Here is a 20,000-nt window from a genome sequence, read left to right on the forward strand (position 1 = left end):
GCACTGGGTTAGTCCCATCATCCTGCTCTCTCTCTCTCTCTCTCTCTCTCTCTCTCTCTCTCTCTCTCACACACTTTCTCTTTCTCTCTCCTGTGCATGCTCTTGTTATCTCTCTCTCTCTCTCTCTAAGCTATATTTCACATGACTAGTTTGTTTTAGATATTTGAAGATACATCAGAGAGCAGGGGGAGTATATGTGCATGTGGTATGTTTGTGTGTGAGAGCAAAAGAGAAAGAGTCATTATTTATCAGAAATAACACAAATACTGTTGATGAAAGGTCAGATGTACACAACTGCAGAAACAGACACACACATTCCCTTCTCCACCACACACACACACACACACACAAACACACCCTTCCACTATCATAAATCTAACACCACCACAATGATTTGGAGATTGTTAACATGATAACATATTGTGAAACAGCAAACCACAGAAATTCCTGCCAACCTTACTTCAAGGAGATAAAAGAACGACAACATGAACCAGAGCAGGAAAAGAGGATACAGAGAGAGTGAGAGTGACAGAAAGAGCAAAAAATTAGAAAAAGAGAGAGAGCACGGTAAAAAAAATCACACAGAAAAAAGTGCATCATGCTATTGTCATAAGAAGATGGCCCTTGTGGGCTGTAGTATAGGCTGCTGGGATTTTATGTCAGGTAAAGCACACCTGAGATTTTGACCAATGATGTGGCAGTTGGGGCTCAACCACCCCCCCCCCCCCCCCCCACCCGCCTCCCTAACCTGCCCCCAGCCCTCTCCTAATGATCCCACTGACACGTACACCATTGTCCTGTTCCTCGCCACAACTGGAAGAACTGGTCCTGGCTGCACGGGCTTGCATATTCAAAACCATCATGTGTAATCGGACCCAGAGCTCCTTCTAACCTAATTTACACAAACACACAAACACACACACACATACCACATGCATGCATACACACTCTTAACACATATATACACACAGAGCCCTTTAGCAAATGGAGGTGGCTGCAATCTCTACCTCTCCCTCTCTCACTCCACCCCCACCCCACTGTTTCTCTCTCTCTCTCTCTCTCTCTCTCTCTCTCTCTCTCTCTCTCTCTCTCGCCGTCTCTCGCCACAGCTCAGCTGGATTAATGGAAACCTCATGACAAGAGATCGCCCCATCCACACAAACATTTCCAATCTGCTCTCACCTTACCGGTCCTAGCACACTCGGAATGCCCCTCGCACTAGGCCAAAATAGCCACGCTTTAACACCAAAAAAGCCACCCTAGCTTTGTATTTAATTTACCTCACTAAACTGAAGCACAGTTGATTTTTTTGTTGAAGATATTTTCATATGTGTGTTTTTTTCATTCAATTAGTTAAGAATTATTAATAGAATATAGCTTAACATAACATTACTTAACATACTAGCTAAGCCATTTCTATGAAATGCTGTTAAAAATGTTAAACTGTAAGAATTATAAGGGTTGTAAGAAACAGATGTCATATGTAAATTCTAATTCTTAGACATGGTCCCAACAGTGAAATCAGCATGGTAGTATGCTGAAGGGAGTTCAGCTGCTTTAACATACTATGTCATGGCGAGGGCTGCCAACCCCTGGTCTCGGCCCAAAGAGGGCTCTCTCTCTCACTGAGGACACGACCGACCATTCCACTCCCTAAGGGTGCCAGCCCCTGAGAGAAGGGGTGTGCGTATGACAGAAAGGGAGAAAAAAAAGAGTGTGAGAGAGAGGGAGAAAAGGAGAGAGAGGGAGGGGAAAGAGAGAGAGAGAGAGAGAGAGAGAGAGGGAGATAGAGAGGGAGGGGAGAGTCATAGGAACACACGGTCTTCCAATCCTATCTCTACATCCGCATCCCTTGCTGCCTTTTAGTGTTGTTTGTTTTGCTTTAAAGGCACAACACTGCCACAGCTACACTCTCCTCTCTGCAGACACCACTAAGAGATAAGCAGCACGAGTATGCTGGACGCCACACCATATAATAAAGAAATAAGGACCTGAAAAAGCCTCAGGTAAAATTACAGACATTGTAATGCAGACACATTTGCGATGAAAAGCCAACCTCCTTCAAAAGAATATCACCTCCAGTCAGACAGTATCATTATTTATGACACGATTGTAACCACGCAAACATAGAGTAAATAACACTGCTAATAACATGAAAATAAAATAACTTTTGCACCTCATCTTTAGAACCATCTGCTATCTAGTACATGCACACATTGCTGAGTACTATATCAAAGTGTGAGACTGTATTAAATTAAATGAATAAATAAACTACTATCATAAATGACAATATTACACTAAATCACAACAAAAGAAAAAAAAGGTGAAATATTAATTACTAAAATCATCCAAATGTATAATGCAATAGCAAATATCACATATAAACTTTCATCTGATGTCATTATAATCCCCATCATAAATACAATGAAATGACACACACACACAGACACAAAATAAGACAAGTCTAGCGTTTCATATTGTTCCCCTTCCGCCTGACAGGGATTAAAGAAATTTAATACGTAACAAAAAACACGCCCTGACCATTGCTAATAAGGTCAAAATCAAAGTAGACTAGAGAGAATGCGTTAACCCATTCAGCAGATAGTAGCTTTACCTTCCCATTGGCACAACAGCCTTTTCTACATGCGACAGTCAGAAGAAACCGCACACACACACACACACACACACACACACACACTGCTTACGACTGTCATACATGACCACTATTACAGTGCCCTGGCAATAACCCCCAGTCCGCATTACACAGCTCAGCCTAAGAGTTCAGACAGATCTTGTTTAAAAAAATCAAACAATTATTTCAAATTATTATGAGGATAGAGGAAAATAGAGTAAAAAAAACACATAATATCAGCAATATCTCTTAGCCTACATTCTGATCATGTAATGAACATGGCTTTGCATATCACACCAAAAATCAATGTTCTAATTCACTACATATTCCCTACAGAAAAAAATTATATGCATGAAGGCATAATCCAAGAGTGTCTAAGAGGAAGTGCAAAGGCAGAGAGTGTCTGCTGTCTTTGTTTTGTAAAACTGAATGACGGGGAGAGGGAGAGAGTACGAGAGAGACAGAGGGATAGAGAGAAAGAGAGAGAGAGACAGAAGCAAAAGAGTGGGAAAGGAAGGGTGGGAGGGACGGTGTCCTAGCAGAGCACCTGAATTGTGTTATATCTCATTTTCTGTGTGATTATTGCCAAAGCCCATATGGCGGGCACAGACACTATGCCGAGATACACACAAATCCTGACTTATCTGTCTCACTGTCGGCCTACCCGACACTCTTTTACTATCCTTTAAATAAAAGAGGAATTTTAAATTTGCCACAACAGTAAGACTGACTTCAAAATGTGAGAGGTACAAAGAAAAAAGGGGGGCACATTCCTATCCCACCTTCAAATTTGGCTGTGTAAACAGCCTGTGAGGAAGAAATGAAATTATTTTGCATATAAATATCTACAGTTAGTTATGGTTTGATGCCCATGCGTAAACTATTGAGTGTACACACGGGCGCACTTGGCCTCTCAAGCTGGGACAAGTCCGAGAGGAGGAAAAGGTCTGGACGGCTGTTCTTCTGACCTCTTCCCCGATTCATTCTCTCTGGCCAATGGCTATTTGACCCCTGCCATCCTCCTCCACAGCTTTCTCTCATTTTCATTCCTCTGCCTTCATCTCACTACCTTCGCGTCTGGGAAAGGCAAACACTCTATTTTACAAAGCCAGGACTTCCACGCCAGCAGTACTCTTTGTTTCAACACATGACAAACTCATGACAAATGTTACACCCCATGTATCTTTATCCGCTGTCCAAAACGGAGGCTTGTTTTATCTTTCCCTCACTGACCCTCACAATCTCAGTGTTGCTGCTTTGTGTGACCCCTCAACATAACCCACACCCACCCCAGTTCTTTCCCTGTTTTCCTTTGGCTGGTAATGTAGGGGTTTTCCTGCTCTTTCTTTTTTTATCTCTCCTACACTCACTCGGTGACCCCTGCTCCCCTGTTTCTTGCCGTCTGACCCCGAGTCTCCCAACCTCCCCCCTTTTCATTCTGCCACAACCCAGCACATCTCTGCTCCAGCTCGCCAACACATTTTCTTTTTTCCGACTCCTAGTTGCGAAAAGCCAGCGTTTTGCGTCTTTCCTGTATATTGTAGGCTATCTATGTATTTTGGGGGTTCTGTTCTTTCTGAGGGCATCACGTATGGCTCCAGAGTTAGCTGCATCGTGGGATACATAACATTTCCGCTTTTCCTGCCTATCTGTCCGTATCTCCGAGGGACTGGCTACATTCTCTCTGTCGAGCCAAATCGGTCCCCTTATCGTCTGTTCCATTAGCCTTACGTTACGCTTTAAATTGTCGGACTGAGGAGTTTGTTCCACTGTATAGTGCTAAATTAATCCCGTGACTCCTTTGCCATTTCATTATTTGAGTTAGTCTTTAGTTTTCTAATTAAAACATGGTCGAAAGACGCACTTCAGACTTAGTGTTCATTATGTTAGCAATGATAGCATAGAATGTAGAATAAATAACTGTTCCAAATTTGTCATTGCTCCACCATCATGCATGCGAATACCATTATTAATGTTGCTTGTTTACTGTTTATTGTTCACGGGTTCGTATTTCCCCCTCCGATATTCTGCATATCATTTCATTAAAACGCGTATAATAGTTCCACGGCTGTCTTTTAAGTGATTTTATATCTTTCTGTTCTATTCATGCTGTTCTCTCCGATCAGCGTCTTAAACTCTCTGCCCTCGGCTTGCGCTCTGCCGTATCGGAGCTCTGGGTGATCCGCTCATGTCATGAGGGAGAGTCGGAGCACCGTCTTCAAATCCAACACACTCTCAAAACACACTCACACACATGCCGATCGATTTGCATGTGACTCCGTCTGGGAATCAACAAAATCGTCCTAAAGAAGGCTTCGACAAGCAATCGGGAAAGAAAAATAAAAAGAAAATGTAGCCAAAGAGGAGAGACCGAAAAGTAGTTCCGAAATGCAAAGCAGGGCGGAGAGAAATCAACACTAATAGAGGACTTGAAAAGTAAAGATGTGGCAAATACTAGCTAAGGAATCAGCGAAGATGTGTTGTTGTTGAAAACAGATGAAAATAGAGGCTGGGGACGAACTGGCATTATCAGAAAATACGGGGAAACATGCTACGTTTTCCTTTCGCCGGACGTAGACGGACCCACAAGCTGGACTAACGTGCTCCTTTTCCAGGCTACGGTCATGTGCAGCTCCCGCTACCTTCCGACTTCTCAACCCAGCCTTTTTACGCCGCGATCATCCTCTAAACATGTTCTTTGAAGCTGATTTGCCTTACTGATAACTATGATTTCAGCGAAATGCCGAAAATGGTTTTAAATTCACGATTTGTGGTCAACTGCTTGGAAAGGAATCGCGGTCTTGCCCGTTTCTTTTCTTCCAGTCATGAGAAGAACGAGGACGAACCCAGATGTAAACACAGGTAAAGATACGAATAAAACAGAATAAATAAAACAACTTGCATGAAAATAACTTGCGATCGCCTGTTATTTCACATAGTGAGAGAATGGATAGTCTTCGGAAGGTTGAGGAAAATCACCAAAAACCTTCGATCACCCTGCTATTGGAACTAAAAAGAACGTTATCGTAAAGATAGAGAGAGGAGAGAGAAACCAAAGTTGAAACTTACAATTTTTTGCTGCCGCTTTGAGATCCTCGCTTTTTAATCCAGTATAGAGACGGTTTGGCTAAAGATCCCATCAAGGCAGTCCCTTTTGGTCAGTTTGCGTTTAGGATGGCAAAAGAAAGATCATTGTTGTTGCGGAGAGTAAAAAACGAAGTATTAGTTGTAAAGGCAATATAAAAATAATTTGGATGCAAAGCAGGCGATGAGTCTTGTGTTAGAGGGAGAGAGGAAGAGGTGAAAGTGAGATCTGATGATTGAAAAGAAAAAAACTCTTTGGATCTTTATTCCTGCTAATTAGTTTCCTGCAAAAAATGGCTGTGATTAATTCAGTGCGCATGTGCTTCATTACACAGGCACGACGGGAAGGGCTAATTAGCCACCTTCTGGATCAATAAGATTCAGCAAAGGAGAGAGCTAGGAAGAGGGAGGGAGGGAGAGAGAAAGAGGAGGGAGGGAGGGATGGATAGATAGATGGAGGAAGAAAAAGAGGAAAGTAATGATCAGGAATTGAAAATATGGAATTAGGCACAGCGGAAAGTAAGAGTTTGATTAGAAGGAAGACAGCGAAAGTTAATAGTAGAGAGTGGCGGCGCAGTTGCGGCATCGCTGTTTATTTGCGCTCTTTTCCCTGTTAGTATATGTTGAACGTAAATATAAAACAACCGTATTTTGTAATTTATTTTAAAAGGAAAATATGCACGTAATGTAAAAATGCTTGTTTTATGCTTTGCTCCAGTTGAAAAAAAAAACTTTCAATGCCAAGCAACACTGTATTGTATCCTATCGGTACTGTAATTCCATGAGTCTTTAGAATGGAAAATCTTTAACGTGAATTGAAACGTTTGCCGAGAATATAAGCATGTGCAATAGTAGGCTACTGCCAAATAATATAAACCAACATAAAGAACTTTAAACTAATTACATGATAATAAAGTCGATATGCTACGACGTAACTTCACAGATGTCGAGGTGCACTGAGTTGGAAATAATAGTCCACTTTTACGACTTGAGAATACTTTTGTAAATGAACTTCAGTATTCTTACACATTACATGTTCACAAAGTTGCAAAGCTATTGACGGTGAACCATTTTGGCATTAGAATGTCTTGAAATAATCTATTTTATGTATACTTAAACATCACATCAGTACGCCTGTTCTCAGTTTTCTCAAGCGAGGCATCCAAACGGTGTGCTGTATGCTTTAGTCGGCTTAGCTTCTTGCATGACATCTCCACATACTCAGAGAGCGGATGATATAACATGTCTACAACTGAGGTAAATAGCGAACATTGTCAGCTTGTTTATATAGTCATAACCTAAGTAATTGTCTAACTGGCGCTAATGCACAGGGAAGGCTATTTATTTAATATTAGTGTGAGATAAAAGTTTGATGCTAAGCCACTGTAAAATCTCACCTCAACTTGAATTGATCAAGTTGTATATTGGCTGCACGTTGCATGCATGAGAGGAAAGACTACTTTTGTGAACAGAACAAACAGAATTGGCCAATTATTATATTTTCATATTTTCAATAGCATTTTATGTTTCGGTTCAACTTAAAAAAGAAGATATACTGCTATCCCGTGGTATATTTGAACACTGCTAGGGAGATGAGGAACCCAGGCTTGTTTAAAATGTATGCCCTGTTTTACAGACAAGAGAGTAAGGAAAGCTCAGACTATAGGCTACGAGTTGACTGATTAAACAGCGGTTTGCAACATGTTCCTGATATTTGAGTTTGTCAAAGTGCAAAGCAAAAGTAACCCTTTGTGAACGTGATATACGAGCTCAGTGTATTATTGTAGATGAAACGATGCGACATAGCCAATAGTACCAGTACAGTGGTATATGAGATATATTTTTAGAAAATGTGCATGTTTTAGTGTAGACTATTTGGTTCGTAACATAGGGCCTTTAAACGCGTATTTGAAACTGTTGTTAATGAAAATTTCCACAGCGCGATAAAAGTAATACACACATGCTCGTAGGCGCGTGCACGCACACCCTACACACACACACACACACACACACACACACAGTGTGTGTGTGTGAGAGAGAGAGAGATATTTTCCTCTCTCTCTGACTTATGCACACACACAATGCGTTGGCAGGAGCATCAATATATGAAGAAATGTTAACTTTTCTGTTTTCTCTAATTTTTTTGACTCGCTACATATAGCAAGCCAATGTCGGGATGTTGTTGAGCGCCGCTCCATACTGAATCACACTCCATCTTTAGCAAAGGTCAGCAACTTCAGTGATAAAACTATGCTTTGACGTTAAATGGCATTAACTAAAATACTGAATGCTATAAAAAGACATGCATTTCTATCCCACGGTTTAAAAAATATCCCTGATAAATAGAGTAACTTTCAAGCGCCTGCGTTTAAAGAGGTGACATTTGATCAATAGTAACAACTGTAGTATAGATCGACGAGGTTGTCCACAGGTTTGCTTTACTCCACGTCTCCCCAAAACACGTTGATTCCTGTAGATGGTCATCTAAAAGGTCCTTTCCTCCTTTCCTAAAATCCAAAGTTTATTTCCAAGAATTAAACCTTTGAGATTGGCCCAGTGGCCTTTGTCATGATAATTCCATTGTTGATCCGCTTTAAAGAAATGGGCAATTCTTCCATCTCCGTATGCATACTTTCCGATTACAGCTCAAAGGGCCCTAATCCACAACCAAACCAAACTATTTTACATTAATTGCATGCGCAATGTTTATTGGATAATCCTAATCTGGTATTATTTCTGTTTGTTATTTCTATAGTTGGATAAAATGAAACCTTTTTTGCATTTTGCGTACTGTGCACCGAATGTGGAGACACCTGTCAGACGGACAAACAAAAATGTTTAGGATTATAGTTGCTCAAATGATTTGAGGCCGCTCTGAATATGCAAATCAGGAGAACGTATAGGCTATGGTAGCACCAAATGATCGAACTGTTTGAAAAGATAAATGAAAATAAGTGCATGTCAATATAACTGAGGCCCGATTTTTAGACTTTTTATATATTACAGCTGTGTGTTTTTGCTCATTAACAATCACTAGCATGGGTGGTGACGCTAACTTGTTGACATATACATATTTTCATAAAGATAATGAATGTCAGAAATGCTTATTTGATCAATTCACAAAAAGGAATGTCACATGATAATGAAAACGTAATATTGATATGTTGTAAACCGACGACTTAGAATAGTCAAAATGTGGAGCCTCCTATTGAAGATGCCGGTTCCACGGATATGTCAGACCACAAAGGGACACATCTACATATGAAACAACCGGCACTGTGTACTTTTCAGCTGTGCACGCGCTGAACTGATAGCCCCAAAAAGCAACAACATATGATACAAACAATGGCGATATTAATGACAATGCCCACATAGAATAGAAGCGTGTGCAAGAAAGGGACAGTGAGTGCGAGTGTGCGTGTGCGTGTGCGTGCGTTGTTTGAGCTAGAGGAGACTAGAATGGGAAGAGAGGGGATGTGCGCTTGTGTCGTGTTCTCCATGTCTGCGTGTGACTGTGTGTGTTATTGCTATGACACATCACAATCATCACGATTTCCGACGCTTAAACAGTGGACGTCTTTCATGCGTATATGCAAACTCAACTTTTCTGTATGCGCACTTTGGTCATCTCCAATATACAATACCTTTGCATGAACACAACATTGTTCTAAGCACAGTTAGCCATATTCTAAAGGCACAATATGGTTGAGTCAAACAAAGATGCACATATTTTCTTCACCAAGAGACAGAAACGGGGGATTGTCAGGATTTGCAATGTGCCATCTCTCCGGGGAAAGGCAGACTGTAAAAATGAATGGGTAGAAAATGGAGTGCGAGAGTTGAAGGGGCCGCAAGATAATAAAGTCTGGTGCTATAGGGGCGAGAGGGAAGAGACAGGATCTGTGTTTCCCCCTATCACATATATATGTTAATTAACGTTTGAATTAATCGACGAGACAGTAAAACTAAAAAAAACCTGAAAAGTTTGCATAAACACCTGGAATGCGTCTATCTAATCTTTTAACTAAATGCCTTTAAATATATCATAAAACGGATGATTTACTGACATGTTGGCACATACAGCGGGTCATATTCGAGTGCAGTGTAGCTAGTATAACCAGTGACAAGAACAGGACAATGACATCTGCAGGCTGCACTATACCCCTCTATTATTTGACAAACTATCATGCAGGACACAATATGAAACACATAATCCAGATATGCAGCGAATCCCTGACATTGTGTTAAAAGTTATATTTCCTAATCGTTGACTACATTTGTTTGTGACTACAAATGTATACGCCATTGATCAGTGTGTCTACAGATTTTTTTAACATGTTCTGTCACAATTTCATGTGAAAATAATAATTTTCTGTTGTTGTCTTCAATGTTGCTGTGTGCTCTCATAAGTGTGTGTGTGTGTGTGTGTGTGTTGCTTCAACCTCATGCGCTGCGCGTGCCATCCCAGCATCATAAGGCACAAAAGCGCGCAGTGAGGAAATGGGAGCGGGGTGAACGCATTTAGAGATAAAAGCATCTGTCTGGAATAGTCTCGTAACTTTATTAAAGGATGATGAACATTTGAGGTCTTCGGATTTGGGGATTTATGCAACTGTATTAATATAAGAAGCATGTAAGTCCACATTGCCTTATTTAGATAAACAAGAGGGCATGGGCTAGTGGTGCAACTTCCAAAAGATATTCCTTCTTTAAATCTTGTTTTTTTTATCCTACACTCTCTCAGTTCTTGCTTTTTTGAAAGATGCATGCTCAACAAGTGGTAGCGTTATAGCATATGGGTGTCTCTATTTCATATCGTCTAAATTCTTATCGTTTTATATAGCCCCAGACATGTGTTTGATCATCGGTTGTGGTCATTAGTAAAAACACCTGACATCTTTGGACCCTCAAGTAGATGAATGTGCCAGGAATAGGTGGGGTTAAAGGGTAAATAATAGTGTTGTATCTCGCACTTAAATCAAACACCTAGGCTGAGTTACAGGGACTTAGGCAGGCAGCAGAGGACTGTTGTCCGGCCCGCCGCCCAGGGTGAATGCATGGGGCAGGATGTACTACCAGGTGCAATGGCAGCGCCCCCTTATGTTCACTCTGACCAAGGGGATCAACGAGTACATGGACCTGTCACACCGGAGCCGCGATCCCCCACCAGTACTTGCTGCGACTGGGACACGCAATACCAGTATGGCATGGGACACCTTTGGCCTGATAGTCTTCAAGCACTGCCATTCACATTTGCATATTCAAATGGCTAGACGCGAGTGTGAGTCCCAGCAGAGGAGAGGCGAGTGTTCACATTTCTAGTGCACTTTGGTGTCCACATTTCATGCAACACCTTATAGACATAGGCTATCAAACAACATCAGTTCGAGCGGTGCACATTCGATAACCTAAACCTTACACGTTGAAGATGTATTAAAGAGCATCGCACGCTGGAAATGTATTAAAGATATAAATACAGAAGCAAACACAACACCCCTTGCAAATCATCAACAAATGAAAAACATTAACCATATGTTTTGTGTGATACGTTTATGTTTTTTATCATCGGGAATTTGTCGATGTAACGAGGATATAGCAAATATCAAATAGGCCTATCCCTGTTCTAAAAAAATGTCACAGATAAATTCAAGGATATTATAACTTACATGTAATGTGTTATTGGCATGTTATGAGAATTCTTCAGAATGGCAATCAGGAATGATTGAACCCGTTAATTGTTCAAAAGCAGGGTTTAGCTTACTTTAAGACAGTCCACAACCATTAAGGTGTCCTACTTGATTTTAGATATTATTTTCATAAACACTATCATATTCAATTAAGTATGTGCTTAATCATAATTCATAATCATAATATGAACTAATATGACATTAAAAAGACGAATTTTGGAAGTTTAATGGATGCTTGTATAACTCTGCACTATGTATATGTGATACGTGAACACTTATTTCAAGTTGTTCTCTCAGATCCTAGAAATGATTGTCATTCCACTTTCATTCTTCATAATAGGAGTTAAGTTGTTTCGAGATATAGGGAATTACACTAAGTGCACATATTTTAAAAAATTAGACCTATGCTTTGTACATGGGTTTCAATTGTATATTGTAAGCAATAAGAACAAAATGAAATAGACGCACTTCTTTGATTAAAGCGTTTAAATGTTTACACCATACTTCTTTACAGTGGCGTAAGAATTATTATTTGAGTCGGCATTTCCCTGATGTTTATTCAAATTTCAGTTATGAGATGAATCTGTGATCGTAATTGGTGATGCTCGTAGTTGTGTAACATTTAAAATGTCTTTGCTGTAAATGCTTAATTACTTGACTAATGGGAAGTCAACAACAAGAGCTGACTTGCTGGTTGTCACCGTTTGCCACCACCTCACCAATGTCAATGACCCCTGTTAGATATCCGATGTTAAATGAGATTAATGTGCAATATCAGTTTTACGCATTTGATGGTAACAATATAGTTACCGATTTTTCTGAGATGTAATTACTGATGAATATTTGATTGTCCAACACAGAATAAAAGCCAGATCTTGTAAAGAGAGCTCTCTAATCTGTGATTGTCTGAATGGAATTTACCTTATTTGCATAATAATTAGTAAGTTAGGCTATTTAGAATCGTTTATATATAAATTCAACGAAAGTATGTCTGCAGACATTATTTTTCATGTGCACAGCAGAAGTTGACATGCAACATGTTAATTAACAAACTTTAAGAACATATATGTTAATTGGCATTATCTTGTGTAAAAATGGTTGGACGCCATATGTTGTAGTAATTATGGTCATATCATAGGCCTACATGATCACTAGATTAGTTAATTAACTAATCAACGGTTAATTTATTAATTAATTAATTAACACAATAATTACTGGGTTGCCCAAAAGTTACTTTGCCTTATAATGTATTTCTATAATGTCATATACAGAGATTTTTAAAAAGACATCAACGGTGGTTTTGTGGTAACATAAAAATGTTCATAGCAGAGTGTAAAATAATTCCCAGTAAACAGAAAAAAGGTCTACAAAGGTGTGTCTCTAGTAACTCTCTATCTTTCTCTCTCTCTGTCTCTTTCTCTCTCTCTGTCTGTGTGTGTCTGTGTATACGTGCGTGCGTGTGTGTGTGTGTGTGTGTCTGTGTGTGTGTGTGTGTGTGTGTGTGAGAGAGAGAGAGAGAGAGAGAGAGAAAGAGAGAAAGGCAAAGCGGTTTTGTGTTAGCATGTTCTATATTGTATTATTCTTTTCAGAAATGATTTGTGTAATATTTATTGCTTTTCAGAAATGTCACGTGTATATTTGGGTAATTTTATATTTTGGTAAATACACTGTCTGGTAAATACAATGTGGTTCCAAAAATGCAAGACCGATAAAATTAATGAGAACGACATAATGTCAACTGTAGACCACACTGTATTTTTAAAGGTTCATGAAAAAAGTCAAGTAGCTTAATGCTGCTATCTTCCACTGCCATTCTTAACTGTCCTCGCTGACTCCAAGGCAAACGCTTAGGCTATGGTCATATCATTCGATGTGTAGCCTATAGAGAAGCCATTTTTTCAAAGGCCAACAAACACAGAAATGACCCTAAAAGGTAGAAAAAGTGCTAGTCACAGGCGCTCAGAAGAACACATAATATGACACGGGCACTAAAGTCAAATACCCACGTAGCCCCATTCACCTATCCCCTTGCGTGATACATAAAATATTTGTCTGCCATGACGACTCAGAAATGCACTCTAATTGGTCAGAGATTTAATATATATATACAACTGAATACAGTACAATTGGATGGACAGTGATCAGTGATTGGCATGGACTATATACTGCAGGTAAGACTAGCAATGGCCTCACAAGCTATACATACCTCACAAATTCCATCCCCACTGGGACACATGCTAGACACAGGATACAGGACATCACTACATAACCACATCAGAGCCAAAAGTGTTACGAAATATAGGCACAAAAACAGTAACCACGACAATGCTGCTTTACAGCGTTTCATTTATAGAGACCATTTTCTGTGAATAGAGGACAATTTTCTCCGAGATTTTGCCTGAAAGAACTCCCTAATCGCGCGCAATGAAATATGACAGGTGGAAGCAGCGCAGAAGGGCAAGTGAGATCTAGGGCTACCGCCAAAGGGTCACCACACAAATCCAGCATCACATCCTCTGGATGCTATTCTATCAGCTGACATATATGGTTGGATTATGTGCAAAGCCTTACTAGGAAATAATTTCTTAAAAAAAAAAAAAAAAACTAGACCTCTCGGAATTGCCTACAGGAAAATCCTTCTATTTGCCGATGCAAATGTCACCAACAATTATGGTACAAGTATGAATAACAAATAATTAAAGCACACTTTCGGATAGAGGACATTTAGTTGTACATTTGAGATGACAAACGCTGCACTACTTCTCTGTTGTGCTGCCTGTTTAGACTGTTGGAGGTAGGCCTAACAATATCATAATTACCCTGCATTTGGCATCTCATGAATGCATTTAGCGTTAGTCAAATAATCCTTTCAACTTCTACGAATATATATCTGAATTTTATTTTGCTGTTGTTTTAGACATGATACATTGGCAAGGCTACCTTCCCAAATAAGGTTAGAATGTCGAATCGAACAAACAAATAAAACAATATGTGGAATCAGAGAAGAAACCACACATATTTGCACAATAAATAGCCTACCTAAATAACTAGACAAAAAATAAAATTATTAATTAAAACAGGTCACATGGTTACATGGTTTAGGCTACCGCTCTAAGTCAATACCTTATAAGTTTTATTTGAGCATTGAACACGATGTGTAGGCTATATTAATTCCATGTATTGATATCAATCACGGAACGATTTATCAAATATTGATACGTTTTTAAATGTGAATAATAAAATGTGTCTGGAAACCGTAACTGAATTGAAAGTATCACGCATTCCTTTTTACAATACACGTGTCGAACAAACAAAACACAAAGCGTCCAGAGGAGGCTAACAGCTCACATGTCCCATATGTCTCTGCAATACAAAATAGTACTCAGCTTCACACTAAAATTTCCACTGAAACGCAACACAAGAAACAGGAAAGATAAGTGGAGTGGTCATTCAGTTTGAGCCTGCTGTGCCATTGACACTGGCACTTGATCCGTTTTTCACTTGCTCTCTCTCTCTCTCTCTCTCTCTCTCTCACACACACACACACACACACCAAAGGAAGCACTGAACAGCAGGCAGCCTCTGCTCACCATCCAAATTACAAAAACATCTGCAAGAGGGTAACTGTGCAGCAAAATCACTTTTCTATTTCATTGAATATCTAGATTCTTATTGCTGTAAAGGCTGTACATGTGTGTGTATTCTCATGTATGTGTGTGTGTGTGTGTGTGTGTGTGGTATGATAACCACATGTGGAGACAGGAGGGCAGCTGATGTAAATGGGGTATAATTGCAAGTGACCACAGCAGCCTGGCAGGGATTATGGACCGCTTAACCCCACCACTGCCCCTCCCAACACCCCAAATGGCCTGGCGACCTCTGTACTTCTCAATCAGGTGCGCTGGAGCAGATTTCGGGGGGCACAGGCAGGCGTCGGCCCCCGTGGCCCTGCCGGGACCGGAAGCGAGCCACCCACCGGTGACCACAGGCCAACATAAACCAGAGATTAGGGCTAGTGCTCTCCAGCAAAGGTGTGAGCTCGTTAGGGCAATTAACAGCCAAGGTGTTTACCTTGGCACAACATTAACACAACGGGAGGGTGAGGCCTGGATTATACCATGGGCCAAATTATAGCCTTCCCAAATGTGTACTTCACAGGGTCTTGTGTGTCCAATCACTCACCCTCTCTCTCTCAGACACACACACACACACACACACACACACACACACACACATACAGACACACATCGTGTCCCCATAAACCACCACCTTCTGTCAGAACCTCTCCAGGTAAACATAAATCACATGATACTAAAAAGAAAAGCCTCCATAGGCCCCATGTTGCAATGACCAATAATTATTAGAAACCCAGTCAATTAATTGCATCATGTGTAAATGAATACATATCATGTATTAATAAAACTAGCGAGAGATATATTAAGAAAATTGCCACTGAATAGCATGATACTGCAGTATATTTCATCTTTAGGTGTGCAAAAGGTCATTTTTTTAATCTGAAGTATGTCCTCTGCAGGTAAGGTTGATTATGAATTCATGTGTATGTGAAAAAGAGAGTGAATAATGTTTTTATTTCATAGCATACATCAGATAAGAATGAAGAGTCCCACAGGCAGCACATGGGTGTTTTCCTTCCACAGTGAGGACTGATATGCACAATATACCCTCCCTCCTAATATAAACACACCAGGAGCCATTGCAAAAAAGTAGGACAAACTGAGACATCCAGACCTTGCATGAGTCCTCTGGAAAAAATAAATAAAAATGCACTGGCTATGCATGCATAATGCATGCAAATAAAAGGTGTGATAATCGTCATTTCATGTATTTTTTTGTGTATCATGTGTTTTTCGATATGAGCAAATACATTTTTCTTAAGAAAGAAAATGGAGTGAGAAGGGGGAGAGCAGGGAGAGAGAGAGGGAAAGAGAGAGAGAGAGAGACGTAAAGAGGGAGATAGAAGGGAATTGCTTTTAACGCGCTCTGTTTAGAATTGTAAATGTGCTGTATAGGCACTGCTGTCCAATTACATATATCTTTCATGTATGAAATCATGCATGGATTTTTCCGCGAGGCCAAGGAGGGCCGGCACAAAGGGAGCGACCCCAGCTCCAGTGCCCGTGCATCCCACATGCAGAGCAGAGCAGAGCAGAGCAGAGCAGGGGCCTGCTGCCACGCCCAGGGCTAGGAGCACATCTCCATTAGCACGCAGGGATGGAGGGAAGGAGGGGGTGAGAGAGGGAGAGAGAGAGAAGAAGAGGGAGGTGGAGAGAGGGAGACTGGGGAGGGGTGTGGAGAGGCTCCTGACTCTGGCTGTATTATCTTTGTCCTATTGTGAGCAGACTTGACCCTTCAGGACCAGACTAGACTATTGGGGGTCCCAGAAAACCCCTCCGCAGATTACAGCCTTAATTTGGTGGACAAAGACGGACATAGTCTCTTGGAGTGCTGCACGGGCTGTTTTATCACTGTGTTCAAATGGAGACAAAATAAATGAACAGAAAAATAAATAAGACAAAATGCATCGTCCTGAAAGATGCAGAAGAGAGCTTAACATAATGCTGCGTGAATACAATTTAATTAGATTTTTTATTTGCTTACTTGCTTACTTTTCCCCTCTCTCACAAATGACAGCACTCTGCTAGACTCTTGTAATTTAGGGTGACCTGAATTTTACCAAAATGACTTTGAACTTTTCAAACAAAGAGCCCATACTTATTTGAGCAGCACAGATAAGGAGCCTAGCCCGCATCCCTGCGCTTTGTCTGCCTGTTTTCTTTTGATTTGCTTAATTCCATAAACACCATTTATTTTCCATCAGCGTTATTTAGAGAGCAGAAAATAACATCATTCTCGGTAGCTAAAGGGACTAGCATGACTGATATTTTATCTCTGTGTAAAAGAAAGAACACAGTTTAGCTCAGAATACGACTAAATGGTTGCTCTCTGCTGTGACTAGCCTCTGAACTCAGCGTCATCAGCTAGAGTTACAGATGAAGCCAGATCTAATGTCTATATCACGTCTCCCAATTTCACACACACATACACACACACACACACACACACACACACACACACACACATACACAAAGAATAATACAACTGAAGAAATTGAATTTGACCTGAACCTACATTTTTGTTTACATCATATAATATTCATGATCATATTTCTTTATGGAACACTATGGCAGAGGATGTAGATATTTTCAGATTATCATGGTCCACAAATGGACTGGAAATGGTCCCTCAGGGGTCAGAGGCTTAAACACAAACACACACTGGCATGCATGACATTCACAGCCATGTACACACACACACACACACACACACACACACACACACACACACACACACATACAGACACACACATATGCAACCATGTGCACACGCACACACTCACAGTTTTATGCGCACACATAAACGCAAAAAACACACACACACACACACACACACACACACACACAGACACACACATCCACGTGTATGCGCACACACACAAACACATGCAAAGTGAATTTTTAAACCATCATGACAACCATGACAAGTCGTCCAGCAAATCAGACCAAACAAAGTCACCGCTTTAGCATCACAACTCTTTGCTTTCTGCTGTCACTATGTCACTGTCAAAGATATGTACCAGTGTTTCACATGAGTGTTTGAGCGAATGGGAGTGCAATGTGTGAATGTGTGTGTGTAGGTGACACCATATACATAGCAGATTGTCTGGGATTACATTCCGTATGTGAGAATTCCTATGTCTACGTCTGACTGCATTTGTGCATTTTGACATAAAGTGGAGATGTGTGAAAACATATGTGCATGGATAAAGGTGCACATGCAGTTTCGTGTTTTCCAATGCGTCTCTACAGTACCTAGCCAGTTGTGCAGACACCTTGCATGAGTGTGTGAGCGTGCGTGTGTTTGTGCTTGTGTTTGTGTGTGTGTGTGTGTGTGTGTGTGTGTGTGCTTGTGTTTGTGTCTGTGTGTGTGTATTTGTGCCTGTGTGTGTGTGTGTGTGTGTGTGTGTGCACCACTCTGTCTAAGCATGACTTTGGTTCTACGGGGGGTCAGCTAAGAGGTTGGGCGAACATCTAACAACCAAACAAGCTCCACACATCCAGGGCCTCGAGTCCAATGGGAACAAACAGAAGGGGCTCGTGCATGAAAGCCTGCCGTTTATCAGTGGCGGCCTCGTGGACAAACCAGCGCGGGAGGGAGAGATGGAGGGATGGAGGGATAAAGGGAAGGAGAGAGAGAGGGAGAGAGGGGAACCTCAGAGGAGCAGCAGCAGCGCAGGCTGGGGCCTCAGCCAGCTTCAAAGCCCCAGGAGGAGTTGAAGGGCTCAGGGCCCAAACCAGCGGGAGCTGCCGGAACACATGGGTAGGGTGAGGTAGGGTGGGGTGGGGTTGGGGGTGGACCAGCTGGGTAAGGTGGGGTCAGGGTGGGGTGGGGTGTAGAGATGGGAGAGACTTCACAGCCTTACCTGACAGGTTTTTCTTTTTTTGGTTTTGAGTCACCGGCGTTGGCGAAACCTCTCTGACCGCGTCCCCTTTTTCAAGTGTCCGTTTGAAGTGGGCGGCAAAAAGGTCGCACCCCCCTCTCGCTCGCAGCAGGTCAGGCGGAGCAGAGCACTGGTGGAGAGCTGGAGGCTGCTGCTGATGCTAAAGCTTTTGTCTGGTTCTTTGGGGGAGATCTCTCCTCTCCTTCTTCTCCTTCCGTATCTCTTTGTTTTTCTCTCTTTTGGTTTAGTCAAAAAAATAAGACAGTGCGGACGTAAAGCTTTCAGATCCGGTGCCGGAGCACCATGCAGATGAAGTCCCCGTTTTTCACAGGCTTCCGTGTGACGTATTCCTAGAATTGCAGGTATTCCCAAGGCCGCTCTGTACCAACAGAGGCCCAGGTATGGGGGTGAGGGGTTGAGGTCAGGGTCGCGGTCTCCAGACGGACGAGGCAGACCCAGAGCTCCTCAGAGGGACAGCGCCACCTGGGAGGAAGAAAAACACACAGAGGGGTCAGAGAGCAAACAACACAAAGTCCACACATGACCGAAGCGCCCGTTTTTTACAGGCGTACGCTACAGAAACTGGACTCCGTCACTGCTCTGCGAGAGCAGAGGGGGAAAAAGTTAGTTGTGTGAAGTAAGTGACTGCAGATTTTGCTCTCCCCCCTTGAGACAACACATAATGGATGTCTTTCAGGAGGGGAAGCTGTACAATATGGCTTCTATCAAGCCCTTTGAAATCTGTAATAAGCTTGTTTTCGAGAAAACAAAATTAATATATAATTATTTTTATTACAGCTGCAGGACAAAGTCTTATGATTTGAGATTACATTAAGCAATAAATGTACCGCTCTGAGTAATTCCTCTTCTTGTGCCATTGCAGGGTTTTCAGAATAAATAATAATAACATTTCCGGAGAAACTTAATTTTGCTGTAACCAGAACAAGACATATTCCTGTAATAATGTGCATAATTGTACGCTCTGCACAAGATCTCTCATGCGCCGCAACAAAGTCACTTCGACAATACATATTTATTCAAATGCCAATTCCTACGATGACAACAACAAAAAAGGAGA

At 41.3% G+C, this 20,000-nt stretch overlaps 1 protein-coding gene and 1 long non-coding RNA gene across 2 annotated transcripts in view; one reads left to right on the forward strand and one right to left on the reverse strand.

Moving 5' to 3' along the window:
* zfhx3b (zinc finger homeobox 3b) overlaps positions 1-20,000 on the reverse strand; it is a 260,599-nt gene that overhangs the window by 162,806 nt on the left and 77,793 nt on the right. The window contains 1 exon segment of the mRNA XM_048263350.1: positions 18,905-19,405. The gene's annotated coding sequence lies outside the window, so the exon portion shown is untranslated.
* On the forward strand, positions 6,292-12,289 carry LOC125307392. Its single transcript, XR_007195700.1, has 2 exons — positions 6,292-6,973; positions 10,707-12,289. It is a non-coding gene; the product is annotated as an uncharacterized LOC125307392 (long non-coding RNA).

The sequence above is a fragment of the Alosa alosa genome, chromosome 14 (genome assembly GCF_017589495.1).
Source record: "Alosa alosa isolate M-15738 ecotype Scorff River chromosome 14, AALO_Geno_1.1, whole genome shotgun sequence".
NCBI classification, from domain to species: domain Eukaryota; kingdom Metazoa; phylum Chordata; class Actinopteri; order Clupeiformes; family Clupeidae; genus Alosa; species Alosa alosa.